At 38.9% G+C, this 13,311-nt stretch overlaps 1 pseudogene; it reads right to left on the bottom strand.

The window, feature by feature from the left end:
- Positions 1-1,629: 1,629 nt before the first annotated feature.
- On the bottom strand, positions 1,630-2,166 carry LOC139438300 (proteasome subunit alpha type-3 pseudogene; annotated as a pseudogene).
- Between the last annotated feature and the right edge of the window lie 11,145 nt (positions 2,167-13,311).

Raw genomic sequence — 13,311 nt, 5'->3', positions numbered from 1 at the left:
AATGGTACAGTTTTTAGCTTTCCTTCTAGTAATATACATGACCTTGGACTTGTCCTTTCAACCACTGTCATACCCATATATAACTCGGCTAATTACAAACACCATGATGTACTTCTATTCATTTGCAAAGATTTACAAATAACATGTTACCAGTTATGCACAGATTAACCCTCAGCTTTCCATTCTCTACCCTCATTTTCTTTTCTGGTGACCTTTATTCTAATTATTTACTTCATGAGTTTATGTTTTATATTTACTTCATAAAAGCACAATCATACATTATTTGTCTTTTTGTGTCTGGCTTCATTCAACATAATGTCCTCTAGGTTCATCCATGTTGTCATATGCCTCACAACTTCATTTCTTCTTACAGCTGCATAATATCCCATTTTGTGTGTACACCACAATTTGTTTATCCACTCATCAGTTGATGGACACCCAGGATGCTTATAACTTTTGACAATCATGAATAATGCCACTGTGAATTTCAATGTCCAAATGTTTTTGGTGTCTCTGCTCTCAGTTATTCCAAGCACATACATAGTAATGATATTGCCAGGTACCATGCTAGGTCAATATCCAACTTCCTTAGGAGGTGCCAGTCATTCCTCCACAATGGCTGTACCATTCTGTATTCCCACTAACAGTGAATAAGTGTTTCCATCTCGCCATATCCTCTCCAACATTTAGTTTTCCAACTTTAAGAGTGGCCAGTGTAAAAGGTGTAAAATGATATCTCATGTAGTTCTGATTTGCATTTCTCTAACTGCTGATGAAAAACAATTTTTCATGTGTTTCTTCACCATTTGTATTTCTTCTTTGGCAATTTTCTTTTCAAGTTTTGGCCTATTTTTTAATCAGGAAGTTTGTCTTTTTACTATTGAGTTGTATACTTTCTTTGTGTATCTTGGATATTAAACCCTTACTGGATATGTGATTTATTTTTAAAGTGACAGATTCAGATCTTTAATTATTAAATCCATTCCTCCTTATGACAATAAAGGAAAAGAGAAACATTCTTGACTCACATGTTGTAGGATCTGTTTTTCTAAATTACACTTAAAGTTTAATAGAGGAGGATAACCAACAATCATTTAAATACAAAACTGGGCAACATCAGCCCAGCAGGTTATTTTTAGCTTCTACATTAGTGGACTGGGGTTTTAAATTCATATGATCAAAGAGCCTCTAAGGAATGTTTAAGCAGGCATTTTAATTCTGAGTAATGGATTTTCAATTGCCTACACTAATTTTGTTATGCAAATATTTTGTTAAGCAGATATTAAGCAAACATCAATGATTATAAGACAAAAATTTAATGACAATTTGTTACTGGGTATATAATAATCCATTGGGTTACATAGTTTACATGGAACTATATAGAAATTTAAAACAGAAGCAGATGTAAATGTTACATATTATCACCATCAGATTCATCTTCCTTCAAAGATTCCTTAGCATATTTCTTTGATTCTTCCCTTATATCTTTTGGAACAATTTCATGTCTTCCTTTAGTTAATTCACCAACGCAGCTGAGCTCTAGTTCAAATGCTTTATCTTTAACTTCATCTTGTACTAAGTAAATTATTTTTGCAACTTCTTTAACAACGTCACGGCAGGTCATTTCTTTCATCTGAAGTTTTTCAATTTCTCTCTTTGCAGCTTGCCTGGTTTTATAGTGGCACAGCCCCAATAACCATATGAAACACCTGATGGATCAATCATGTGGAGTTGTGCACCATCCTTCACAATGTACAACCCTAACATGAAACTGCATCCAAAAGGTCTAATGGCACTGTAAAGTGTATAGGCATGAACATACATGGCCACTCTGTCTGCAAGATGTTTGAGTGGAATGTAACAGTCAAAGTTAGGTCTAAAGTTGGAAGCTTCTTCTCTTGCTAAAGAACGAGCATCTGCCAACAAATCTGCTACCGCCATTCCTACATGCCGATCAACATTAAAAAGCCATTTGTTGGAACCTTCTTCATAAAGTTTAGAGAGGACTAATTTTTCTACTCCGAAGACAACACCATCTTTACATCTGATTCCAATAGCTATACTACTATTTCCTACAGCCTTCATAGCATATTCAACTTGAAAAACTTTCCCATCAGGAGGGAATGTAGAGGCTGACAGGTCAAACCCAGTGCCAAGAGAGATCATTGTGTTAGATCCACTGGGTTGTGTAGGGATTCCAGGCCCAAAACACTTCCACTAGCCTGGATATGTGATTGACAAAGATTTTCTCCCATTGAATTGGCTGCCTTTTCACCCTTTTGACAAGATCCTTTGAGGTGCAAAAGTGTTTAATTTTGAGGCAGTCCCATTTATCTATTTTATCATTTGTTGCTTGTGCTTTGGGTGTAAAGTTTAAGAAACTACCACTGGTCACAAGATATCAAAGATGTTTTCCTACATTTTCTATGGGCACTTTTATGATTGTCTTGTTTATAATTAGTTCTTGACCCATTCTGAATTAATTTTTGTGTAAGGTGTGAGATAGGCGTCCTCTTTCTTTTGGCTATGGATATCCAGTTCTCCCTGCACCAAGGGAGTAGACTGTTCTGGCCGAGCTGGGAAGGCTTGACAGTCCTGTCAAAAATACTTGACTATAGATGTGAGGGTCTATTTCTGAATTCTTAATGTTTCCCCTGGTTAATCTGTCTTCATGCCAATACCATGCTGTTTTTACCACTAGGTTGGTAATATCCGTTATTTTTCTATTTTTCAAAAAGATCTATTTATTTATTTCTCTCCCCTTCCTGCTCTCTGTGTCATTTGTGATGTGTTCTTCTGTGTTCACTTGCATTCTTGTGAGCAGCACTGGGAATCTGTGTCTCTTTTCATTGTGTCATCTTGCTGCATCAGCTCTCCGTGTGTGCGGTGTCAGTCCTGTGTGGGCTGTGCTTTTTTTTCATGTAGGGCAGCTTTCCTTAGAGGGAGCACTCCTTGCACGTGGCACTTCCCTTCCTGGGACATACCCATGCATGACACAGCACTCCTTGTGCACAGCAGCACTGCACATGGGCCAGCTAACTACATGGGTCAGGAGGCACTGGATTTAAACACAGGACCACCCATATGGTAGGTGAACACTCAATCAGTTGAGCTAAATCTGCTTCCCTTGGTAATATCCTTTAAAGTCCAGAAGTGAGAGTCCTCCAACCTTGTTCTTTTTTCAAGCCATTTTTTATCTATTCAGGGACACTTTCCCTTCCAACAAATGTGATAATTGGTTTTTCCATCACTGCAAAAAAAAGGGTGACAGGACTTTTATTGGGATGGCATTGAATATGTAAATCTGTTTCAGTAGAATTGACATCTTAATGATATTTAGCCTTCCAGTCCAGGAACAAAGGCTGTCCATTGATCTAAGCCTTCTTTGGTTTCTTTTAGCAATGTGCTGGAGTTTTCTGAATATGGGCCCGTTATATCTGCTTAATTTTATTCCTAAATATTTTCTTTTAGTTACTATTATAAAGGAATTTTTCTGATTTTCTTTTCAGATTGCGCACCAGCAATGTATAGAAATGCTATTCATTTTTGCATATAAATCTTGTATCTTGCCACTTTGCTGAATTTGTCTATGAGGTCTAGTAGCTTTGTTATGGATTTTTCAGGAGATTCTAGGTATACAATCATATCCTCAGTGAATAGTGGAAGTTTTACATCTTCCTTTCTTCTTTGGATGCCTTTTATTTCTTTATCTAGCCTAATTGTTCTAGCCTGAATTTCTAGTACAATATTGAATAACAATAGTGACAGCTGGCATCCTTGTCTTGTTCCTGATCTCAGTAGGAAAGCTTTCTATTGCTGCAATCAGCTCACAATAGGAAGCATCTGCAACATCTACAATAAGGTAACATTCACAATAACAGGAAGAAATTGCAACATCATGTATAATAACAGGAAGCAACAGATAGGTAAGCCAGTTGCCCACAATATTTTACCTTTCACCATTGAATACCATGGTAGCTGTAGGATTTTCTTATATACATTTTACATATTGGGAAAGCTTCCTTCTATTCTTATCTTTTGGGTGTTTTTATCAAGAAAAGGTGCTGTATTTTGACAAATGCCTTTTCTACATCAGTCAAGAAGATCACGTGATTTTTCCTCTTCAATTTATCAATGTGGTTTATTACACTAATTGATTTTCTTGTGTTGAACCACCCTTGCATACCTGAGATAAAACCGACTTGATTGTGGCAATATTCTCTTAATGTGATTTTTTATTTGGTTTGCAAGTATTTTGTTGAAGATTTTTTTTCATTTATATTCATTAGAGACATTGGACTGTAATTTTCTTTTTTGTGGTATCTTTATCTGGTTTTGATATTGGGTGGTGTTGGCTTTATAGAATCAGTTTGGTATCATTCTTTCCCGTTCAATTTTTTTGGAAAAGCTTGAGCAAGTTTGGTATTAGATCATCTTTGACTGGAAGAATTCACCTGTAAAGCCACCTGATCCTGAACTTTTCATCTTTGGGAGGTTTGGGTTTTTTTAAAGATTTATTTATTTCCCACCCTGCCCCCAGTTGTCTGCTCTCTGTGTCCATTCACTGTGTATTCTTCTGTGTCTGCTTGTATTCTTGTCAGCAGCACCAGGAATCTGAGTCTCTTTTTGTTGCATCATCTTGTTGTGTCAGCTCTCCATGTGTGCGACACCACTTCTGGGCAGGCTGTACATTTCTGTACAGGCGGCTCTCATGGGGGGCACACCTTGCACGTGGGGCTCCCCTACATGGGGAACACCCCTGCATGGCATGGCACTCCTTGTGCACATCAGCACTGCATGTGAGCCAGCTCACATGGGTCAGGAGGCCCTGGGTTTGAACCCTGGGCCTCCCATGTGGTAGGCAGACTCTGTATCAGTTAAGCCAAATCTGCTTCCCTTTCAGAGGTTTTTGATGACTATTTCAATCTTTTTACCTGTGATTGGTTTGTTGAGATCTCCTATTTCCTCTACAGTCAGTGGAGATCAGGGTCTTTTATCCATTTTTGTTCCACGGACCCCTTTGCCAGTCAGGTAAAAACCACGAATGCTTTCTCAGAATGTAGCAGCAGAGTTTTTGACACAAAATTGGTATGTCTTTAAATTAAAATTTAGGATTATTCAAAATTCCTTCAAGCTTATAGACCCCCTGTAACCTTGCCACAGACCCTTGGATGGGGTGTTGAACCCTTGTTCAGAACCCCTAGTATAAGTTTGTGTGTTTTCTAGGAATTTGTCCATCTCATCTACATTGTCTAGTTTTTTGCACATGGTAGTTCATAGCATCCTTTTTTGATCTCTCATTTCTGCAGGGTCAGTGGTAATGTGTCCCTCTCTCTGATTTTATATATTTGCATCTTTTTGATTACTACTCTCGCTAAGGATTTGTCAAATTTGTTGAACTTCTCAAAAAACCAACTTCTCATTTTTCATTTTGTTGATTCTCCCTATTGCATTCATTCATTCATTTATTTATTTTATTCATTCACGCATTCCATATGCCCCCCCCCCTTGCAAGTTACTTGCTGTCTGCTCTCTGTATCCACTCACTGTGTGGTCTTCTGTGTATATATTTATTTTTTATTTCCTCCCCACCTCCCCCTTTGTGCCTTGCTTGTTTTCTGGTATCTGTGTCCATTCACTGCAGGCTCTTCTCTGTGTTTGTGTATATATATATTTTTTTGCTTGTCTCCCTTTTATGTTGCATCATCTTGCTAAGTCAGGTGTCCATAGCACTTGTGGGCAGTGGCACTCCACGGTGCTTGCAGGCTGGGCAGCCCTCTGCGGTGCCAGGGCCGGTGGCTCACCACAGAGTACGGGGGAGCCTGCCTTTAGGAGGAGGCCCCAGGATGTGAACCCAGGGCCCCCCATATGTAGATGGGAGCCCAACTGTTTGAACCACAGCTGCTTCCCGTTCCCTATGGGTTTTTTTGTTCTTGCTTTCATTTATTTCTGTTCTGATCTTTACTATTTCTTTTCTTCAGCTTGGTTTAGGATTAGTTTGCTGTTCTTTTTCTAGTTCCTCCAAATGTGCCGTTAGTTCAATTTTAGCTCTGATTTTTTGTTTGTTTGTTTTTAGGTACCAGAGCTGGAGATTGACCTCTGTACCATGTATGTGGGAAGCAGGTGCACAACCACTTAAGCTACAACTGCTTCCTTCTTTCTTCTTTTTTTAAGATTTATTTATTTATTTAATTCCCCACCTCCCCCAGTTGTCTGTTCTCTGTGTCTATTTTGCTGCATCTTCTTTCTTTGTCTGCTTCTATTGTCATCAGCAGCACAGGAAGTGTGGGCGGCGCTATTCCTGGGCAGGCTGCACTCTCTTTCGTGCTGGGCGGCTCACCTCATGGGTGCACTCCTTGCACGTGGGGCTCCCCTACACGGGGAACACCCCTGGGTGGCAGGGCACTCCTTGCACGCATTAGCACTGTGCATGGGCCACCTCCACATGGGTCGAGGAGGTCCAGGGTTTGAACCACGGACCTCCCATGTGGTAGACAAATGCCCTAACCACTGGGCCAAGTCCATCACCCCTTCTTTTTCAATATAAGCATTGTGGGCTATAAATTTCTCTTTTAGCAGTGTCTTTGTGTTGTCCCACAGGTTTTGATATGTTTTGTTCTCATTTTCATTCAACTTGCAAATACTTTCTTCCATTGTGTAGGCTGCTTTATTGACCAAGTCCTCTTAAGCACAAATGACTTGATTATGAGGAGGTTCCCTCTATGTATTTTTTCTTTCATTGCATGTGCTTTGAGTGTAAGTCTAAGAAACAGTTGCCCAGCACAATATCTGAAGAGAAAAATACACTTCTGTTTCATGAACTTAAAGAACTGAAGGACTGAGGCATGAGAAGGAGGATATGTACGAGGCAACCATGGTCATCCTGTCAGCAATGAAGGAGGCTCTAAGAAGAGAAAGAGGAAGCAAAGTATAAGGGGCCAGATGAACACAGGAAGTGAAGGATGGATGTGGCATGGAAAGACAGAAGTCAAGAAAGGCCACAAAGCTTTGGCCTGAACACTTATCAGAAGGGAAATGCTGACTATGGAAAAGGGAAAGGCCAAGAAGGAGGAGATGGGGGAGGAGTCTAGAGTTTGGTGTTGGCACATTACACACAGAAGTGGGATGTCTTGGATACAACTCTGTAAATCTGGACTGTGTGGAAAATTGGGTTAGATAAATAGGGTTAGTACTCATGCCATGATAGATAGAACTTAAAGCCTATATCACATGACCAGCAAGTGAACCGATTTCTGAAGGAGGAAAGAGGTCCAAGTATGGAGCCCTGGGGGAAAACAAAACTAAAGGTGAGGAATTTTTGGAAGAAAACACAAACCAACAGAGGACACAGACATGGAAAGACTAGAGGGTCCAGATGATAAAAAGGCAAAGGAGAATGTGGTGAAACAGAAATAAGTGATGGGAGCACTTGAAGAATTACAGAGGAACCAAATGTGCCAAACGCAGCTGATGCAACAATTAGTGGGATGTGAAGGATCTTTTGGGAGTAAGCTTTGCTTTTCTATCGCCCAGCAGAAAGGAAAACATGTCCTTATATGAAGGATACCTATAATACCTTTAGGTCATAATACCCCAAACTTGAAGGGTCCAAATATCCACACCAAAAGGAACAAGAATTTTGTAATGGTCTATTAATTTCAAAGGATTCAATGATAAAAAACAAATAGGGAACTATTGATCCACTGAACAACAAAAATGAATCTCAAAGCAGTTATTTTCAGCAAATGATGCAGGCACCAAAATGTAAATTCCAATTTATTTCATTTTTATGAATTTCAAGATGTAGCAAAATGAATGTATGCAGATAGAAAATAAGAATGAGAGTGAAAATGTTGGGAGGTGGTTATAGATTGATGTGTATAGGGATTATTTTCCAGATTCTTGGAAATGATTCTTGTCTTGATAGGGCAAGTGGATACTGTAAGTGAAGGAGATGAAAGGTTTGAAAAATTCAGTTAAGAACAAAACATTTAACTATATTTAAATTTTACATCACTTTTAAACTAGTAATGAGAGAGAGAGAGAGAAGACTGCTCATAAGAGTACAATGGAGATAAGCATATTTTATTTTCAGTATCTTTGCCCGACTGACCACCTCACTGATGAGCAGCCGGGCTCTCAGTTGCTTGTGGGTTCCAGGCAGAATGCTGGGGAGTTCTCTGGGGTTTGTTGTGGATACAGGGTTACTGGGCAGAGTCCTGTGGTGGCATCAGTGCCCTGGAGGGCCTGTAGTGCTCAGTGGAGCTTGTCTTTTGGATGATCTTAGGGAAGCTTTGAGAGGTGGTGATGGAGCACAGTGGCACTACTCCACACCTCACATTCCACAGCCTCCTGGGGGACTGGGGTGCATTTCAATCCTTCTTCAGCATTCTGGTGTGTCTCTTCTTGTTCAGACTTGAGCAGTCTGCTAGAAGCCGACTTTATATAAAACATGAAAAACAGCTTGTGGACACACTAGCTACATTGATTGCCAAGAAGTGTCAACTTCTTGATAAGATGAGTGCTGTGAACAGGAGGTATGCAGAGACTACATCATCTTTAGAGGAAGCTAGGCTACAGAAAGTGACGTTAAAAATGCCCAGCATCATTAACACCTACAGAAAAGCTAAGAGAACAACAGCAGTGTTGATGGAGGAATTAACTTCAGTGGTCCTAGAACTACAGGAACAGAGATCCAGATGTTCCAGAGAAGAAGATGAGATGAAGAAGGTGCTGAAAACACTGGAGTCCCAAGAAGAGGTCATGAGCATCACCGCAGGATCAGGCGTTTTTCCAAATTCAGTGTGCTTGGAATCCCTTCCCCTCCCTGATGGTCCCTCCTCCAGCAGTGGGCCTGGGTTGGTCTTAAAGCAGCACTGAGCTTCTGCTCCTCTCAGGCCTGCAGAGACACCAGGCAGGAAGGACCCTCTCCAATTCTTCATCAGAGAGTTTGAGGGCCATGGATCAACAGAACTTGCTCCATGGGCTGTAGATCCTCTACCTTCACCTCCTGGACACACAAGTGATTTCTTCCACAATCAATTCCTCCTTCAATCACACAGTTTCAACTTGAGGAACACACCAGACATATGGAACTTTCTCTTTACAGAAACTCAACATGAAAGGAACTACTACTGACAAGATTGTTCATATACTTAAGAGACTTACATATATGTTCATATATGTTCATTATTTCTTAATCTGTTCATATATTTATGTTACAATTTTTTGTTGATCTTATAAGTATAAACTTTCTTTTATTGTTTTTATCTGTATGATATGTATTACATATGTAATTGTAAATTGAACATATACGCAGTTCAGTCATGAGTTTTTTTTAAGACAAAAGCATTATAACTTGCAAGAGTATATTGCCAATGTACCTAAGTTATAAGTAAAAGTAAACTTTACTTAAAATTTTAATAAATGTAAAGTAAAAATAAAATGAGATTTTCATCTTTCTTGGGAAGAAGGTAAACAGTATACTTACAAAGAATTTTACAAATTCAATGGTCTATTTGAAAATAATAAGGAATAAAAATTTAAAAGTTATATCTTTACATGGAACAGTTTTTATTCCCATGCAAGAGTGCTGCACTATGAGTTCTGTATCAAGAAGAAATCCCTCTTGGACAAGATCAGAAAATCTACACTCCCCAACCCATACCCATCTGGCACTCCTGCTTTCTAATTAAATGACACACCTCCAAGGAAAGCTGAGGGAGCAGCAAGGAGCTCTTCTCCCATGGAGAGAGCTGACATCACTAAGATAACAATTCTAGTCATATATAATGATGGTAGTCATGAAGCCCTGAAGAGAGCTCAGGAATTGGCCTGATCCATTGCACATATTCATGGTATAGGAAGGAAGGGCTGTGCTTGCCCTTTGGCTAATAAAAGTTCATGGCAACCACTGTATTACCTGGGATACTCTCTCTGCCTGGGATTGGGCTTTTATTTCTGAGATCTGACTTCAGGACCATGTGATCCTGTTGGGGTAACCTGCCAAATCCTCATGCTTCTGAAAATCATTCCGAGAATTTTTACCCTATTTCACATTGAATTCCTTCTTATTCCATGCCAGTCTCCAAACCAGGGGTCCAAAATACTTAAGCTAGAATTTCTCAGCCCATCCAATCAGAATGGATTTGTAGGGCCTGCCTGGAACTTAGCCCAAGAGGATTAAGGGAATCCTGAGAAGAAATTCAAAGCTAGATTTATTAGCTTAAGTCATTCATCCCTCATGAAGAGGTTTCAAGGTTGTAAGTGTTATTCCAGGTTCACCACTTTTGAATGAAAGGTTCAATCCTCAGTGTCTCCTCTGAAGTAATAGCTCAGTGGGATAAGGAAGCCTGTGTTCACCATGGAGCCAGAGTGCCAGGAGAAACAGTGGTGACAATTGTACCATTAGTTTGCATACTTACCTTTTCCCCATATTCCACCCTATTGTTAGTACTTGTAATAATGTGCATTTCTTGTATTTCTACTATTAACAATATTCACCATCCATTAGATGGTTCATTGTGCTATACACATGTTTTATCCTATAGCTTTCCATCTATTACCATAAATGACGCCAAACTTCCCCTTTAAACACATTTACTCACATAATTGACTGCTGTCAATTAAATCTTTCACAATAATATGCTACATCACCTCTACCCATTTCCAAACATCTGTAATCAACATAATGAAAAATTCTTCACAAAGTAAGTGTCAGCTCCCCATTTTTACACTGCTTTAATTTCTGGGTAATCTATATTATAGATTATAACCCTATGAGTTAGCTTTATAATTAGTGGATATTAGTGAAATCATAATATATTTGTCTTTCTGTGCATGGGTAATTTTGAAAAGTCTATAATGTGACATGAATAACGTCTTCCTTCTTTCTTACATCGAAGTTGATTTACTTTGTATGTATATATCACATTTTACTCATCCATTCATTCGTTGATGGACACTTATGAATATCGGTAAGCAAAGGTCTATTCATGCCCCATCTTTCAGTTCCCCTGAGTATGAACCTAGAAGCGTGATTGTCAGACCATATACCAATTCCATGTTTAGCTTCCTAGGAAATGCTAAACTGTCTTCCACAGTGGCTACCCCATTTTCCATTGCCACCAGCAGTGAATGACTGTTCCTCCTTCTCCACATCCTTTCCTGCAATTGCAGTTTTCTGGTTGTTGTTGTTTTATAGTGGCCATTCTAGTAAGTGTGTTATGATATCTCATTGTGGTTTGACTTGCATTTCCCTAATAGTTAGCTGTGGAAAGCATCTTTTCATGTGCTTTTAAGCCATTTGTACTTGCTCTTTGAAAAAAATGTCTTAAGTCTTTAGCCCATTTTGCCACTTTGTTTGTCTTTTCATTCTTGAGTTGTGGTTTTGCTTTATATATTTTGGAGAGTAAGCCCTTATGAGGTATATGGTTTACAAGTATTTTCTTCCATTGTGTAGGCTGCTTTCTTGACCAATCTTTTCAAGCACAAATGATTTGACTGTGAGGAGTTTCCTTTTATTTATTTTTCTTCCATTGCAAGTGCTTCCATTGTAAATAAGAAACCTTTGCTCTGCCCAAGGTCAAAAGATACTTCCTGACATTGTCTTCTGTGAGTTTAATGGTCCTGGCACTGTTATAGACCAGCAATACTGACTGGACTCAGACTTTGAATGAAATTCCAATTGAGAGGCTTTATTAGCCATGCAGCAGCTGTCTCATCCTATGCAGTGGAGACAGCAGCCCTGAATTTAAGGGAAGAGGTGTTTTTATAGCCTTTCAGGAGGGGGGCTTCGCAAGCAAGCAGGCACAGAAGCGGAACATTGTGGTTAGCTGAAGATAGCGTATCTCTTTTTTTTCCTTTTAGAAAAGCCCCTTCTTGTGAGCAGCCCCATGTTATTTATTGACACTCTCCTTGGAGACTTCCCTAAGTTATTTATTGGCACTCTCCTTGGAGGCCACCCTAAGTTATTTATTGGTGCTCTCCTTGGAGGCTGCTCTAAGTTATTTATACTCTTTTTAGGTGCAGCCCTTAGTTGTTTACACTCTTCTTACAAGCAGCCCTAAGTTATTTATTTATGTGAAGGCACTTGCAATTCCTATTTTCTAATGTAGTTCTATTCCTATTTTCCAAATGTGGCCTTACCCTTACAGCACTTTTCTTTAGGTCTTTGATCATTTTCAGTTAATTTTTGTTTAAGGTATGATGTAGGGGTAAGGTCTGAAAGGGTAAAAAGGCAGCTGGCTTAAAGGGAGAAAGTATTTGGATGTCACAAATCTGATAGTGTTTACTATCCATGATTTATAAATAGATTCTACAACTCAACACTAAGCAACAAATTATCCAATTAAAAATGGGCAAAAGACCTTACTGAACAAATCATCAAAGTTCCCACACACATGCACAGTGCCAAGAGTAGGGAAACAGGGTGCATATGGGTAATTATATTGGAAAAATAATGCATGGTTTTTCAGTAAACCTCACAAGTTCTCTAAGTAAAATGATGTATCATCCTGGAAATGCATAAGACATTATGATAACGTTAGATTTGATAAGGCAATGAAAAATGTTGTCCTTTCATATATAACTACTAATATAAAAATAATGTATATCTTCTAAATAACAGACATGCAAAGCCAAGAGAGTCCAGATGATAAAAAGAAAAAGGAGAATGTGATGAACCAGGAATAAGTGATGGGGGTGCTTCAAGAAGTCCAGAGGAACCAACTGTGCCAAAAGCAGCTGATGAAGCAATTAGTGGGATGTGAAGCATCCTTTAGGATTGAGCTTTCCTTTTCTATCACTCAGAGGAAAGGAAAACATGTCCTTCTATAATGGATACTCATAATATCTTTAGCTCATAACCCAAACTTGAAGGACCCAAACATCCACCAAGAGGAACATGAATAAATATTCTGTAATACATTTATTCAATTTCAAAGGAGTAAATGATAAAAAATGAGGGAACTCTTTGATACACCAAACAGCAAGAATGAATCTCAAAACAATATTGTGAGCAAAGGATGCAGGCACCAAACTGTTAATTCCAATGTATTTCATTTTTATGAATTTCAAGATGTGGCAAAATGAATGTATGAGGAAAGAAAATGAGAATGAGGGTGAATATGTTGGGAGGTGGTTATTGATTGAAGCAAATAGGGATTATTTCTCCAGATTATTGGAAATGGTTCATATCTTGATAGGGTAAGTAGATACTGTAGAGGAAGGTGATAAAAGGTTTGAAAATTTGATGTCACTCAGTTAAGATCAATTTTAAACAAAGAATTAGAGGAAGAGAGAAGACTGCTC

Source organism: Dasypus novemcinctus, chromosome Y, assembly GCF_030445035.2.
Source record: "Dasypus novemcinctus isolate mDasNov1 chromosome Y, mDasNov1.1.hap2, whole genome shotgun sequence".
NCBI classification, from domain to species: domain Eukaryota; kingdom Metazoa; phylum Chordata; class Mammalia; order Cingulata; family Dasypodidae; genus Dasypus; species Dasypus novemcinctus.
Note: the sequence above shows the minus strand (reverse complement) of the source record. Positions and strands in the feature narration are given on the sequence as shown.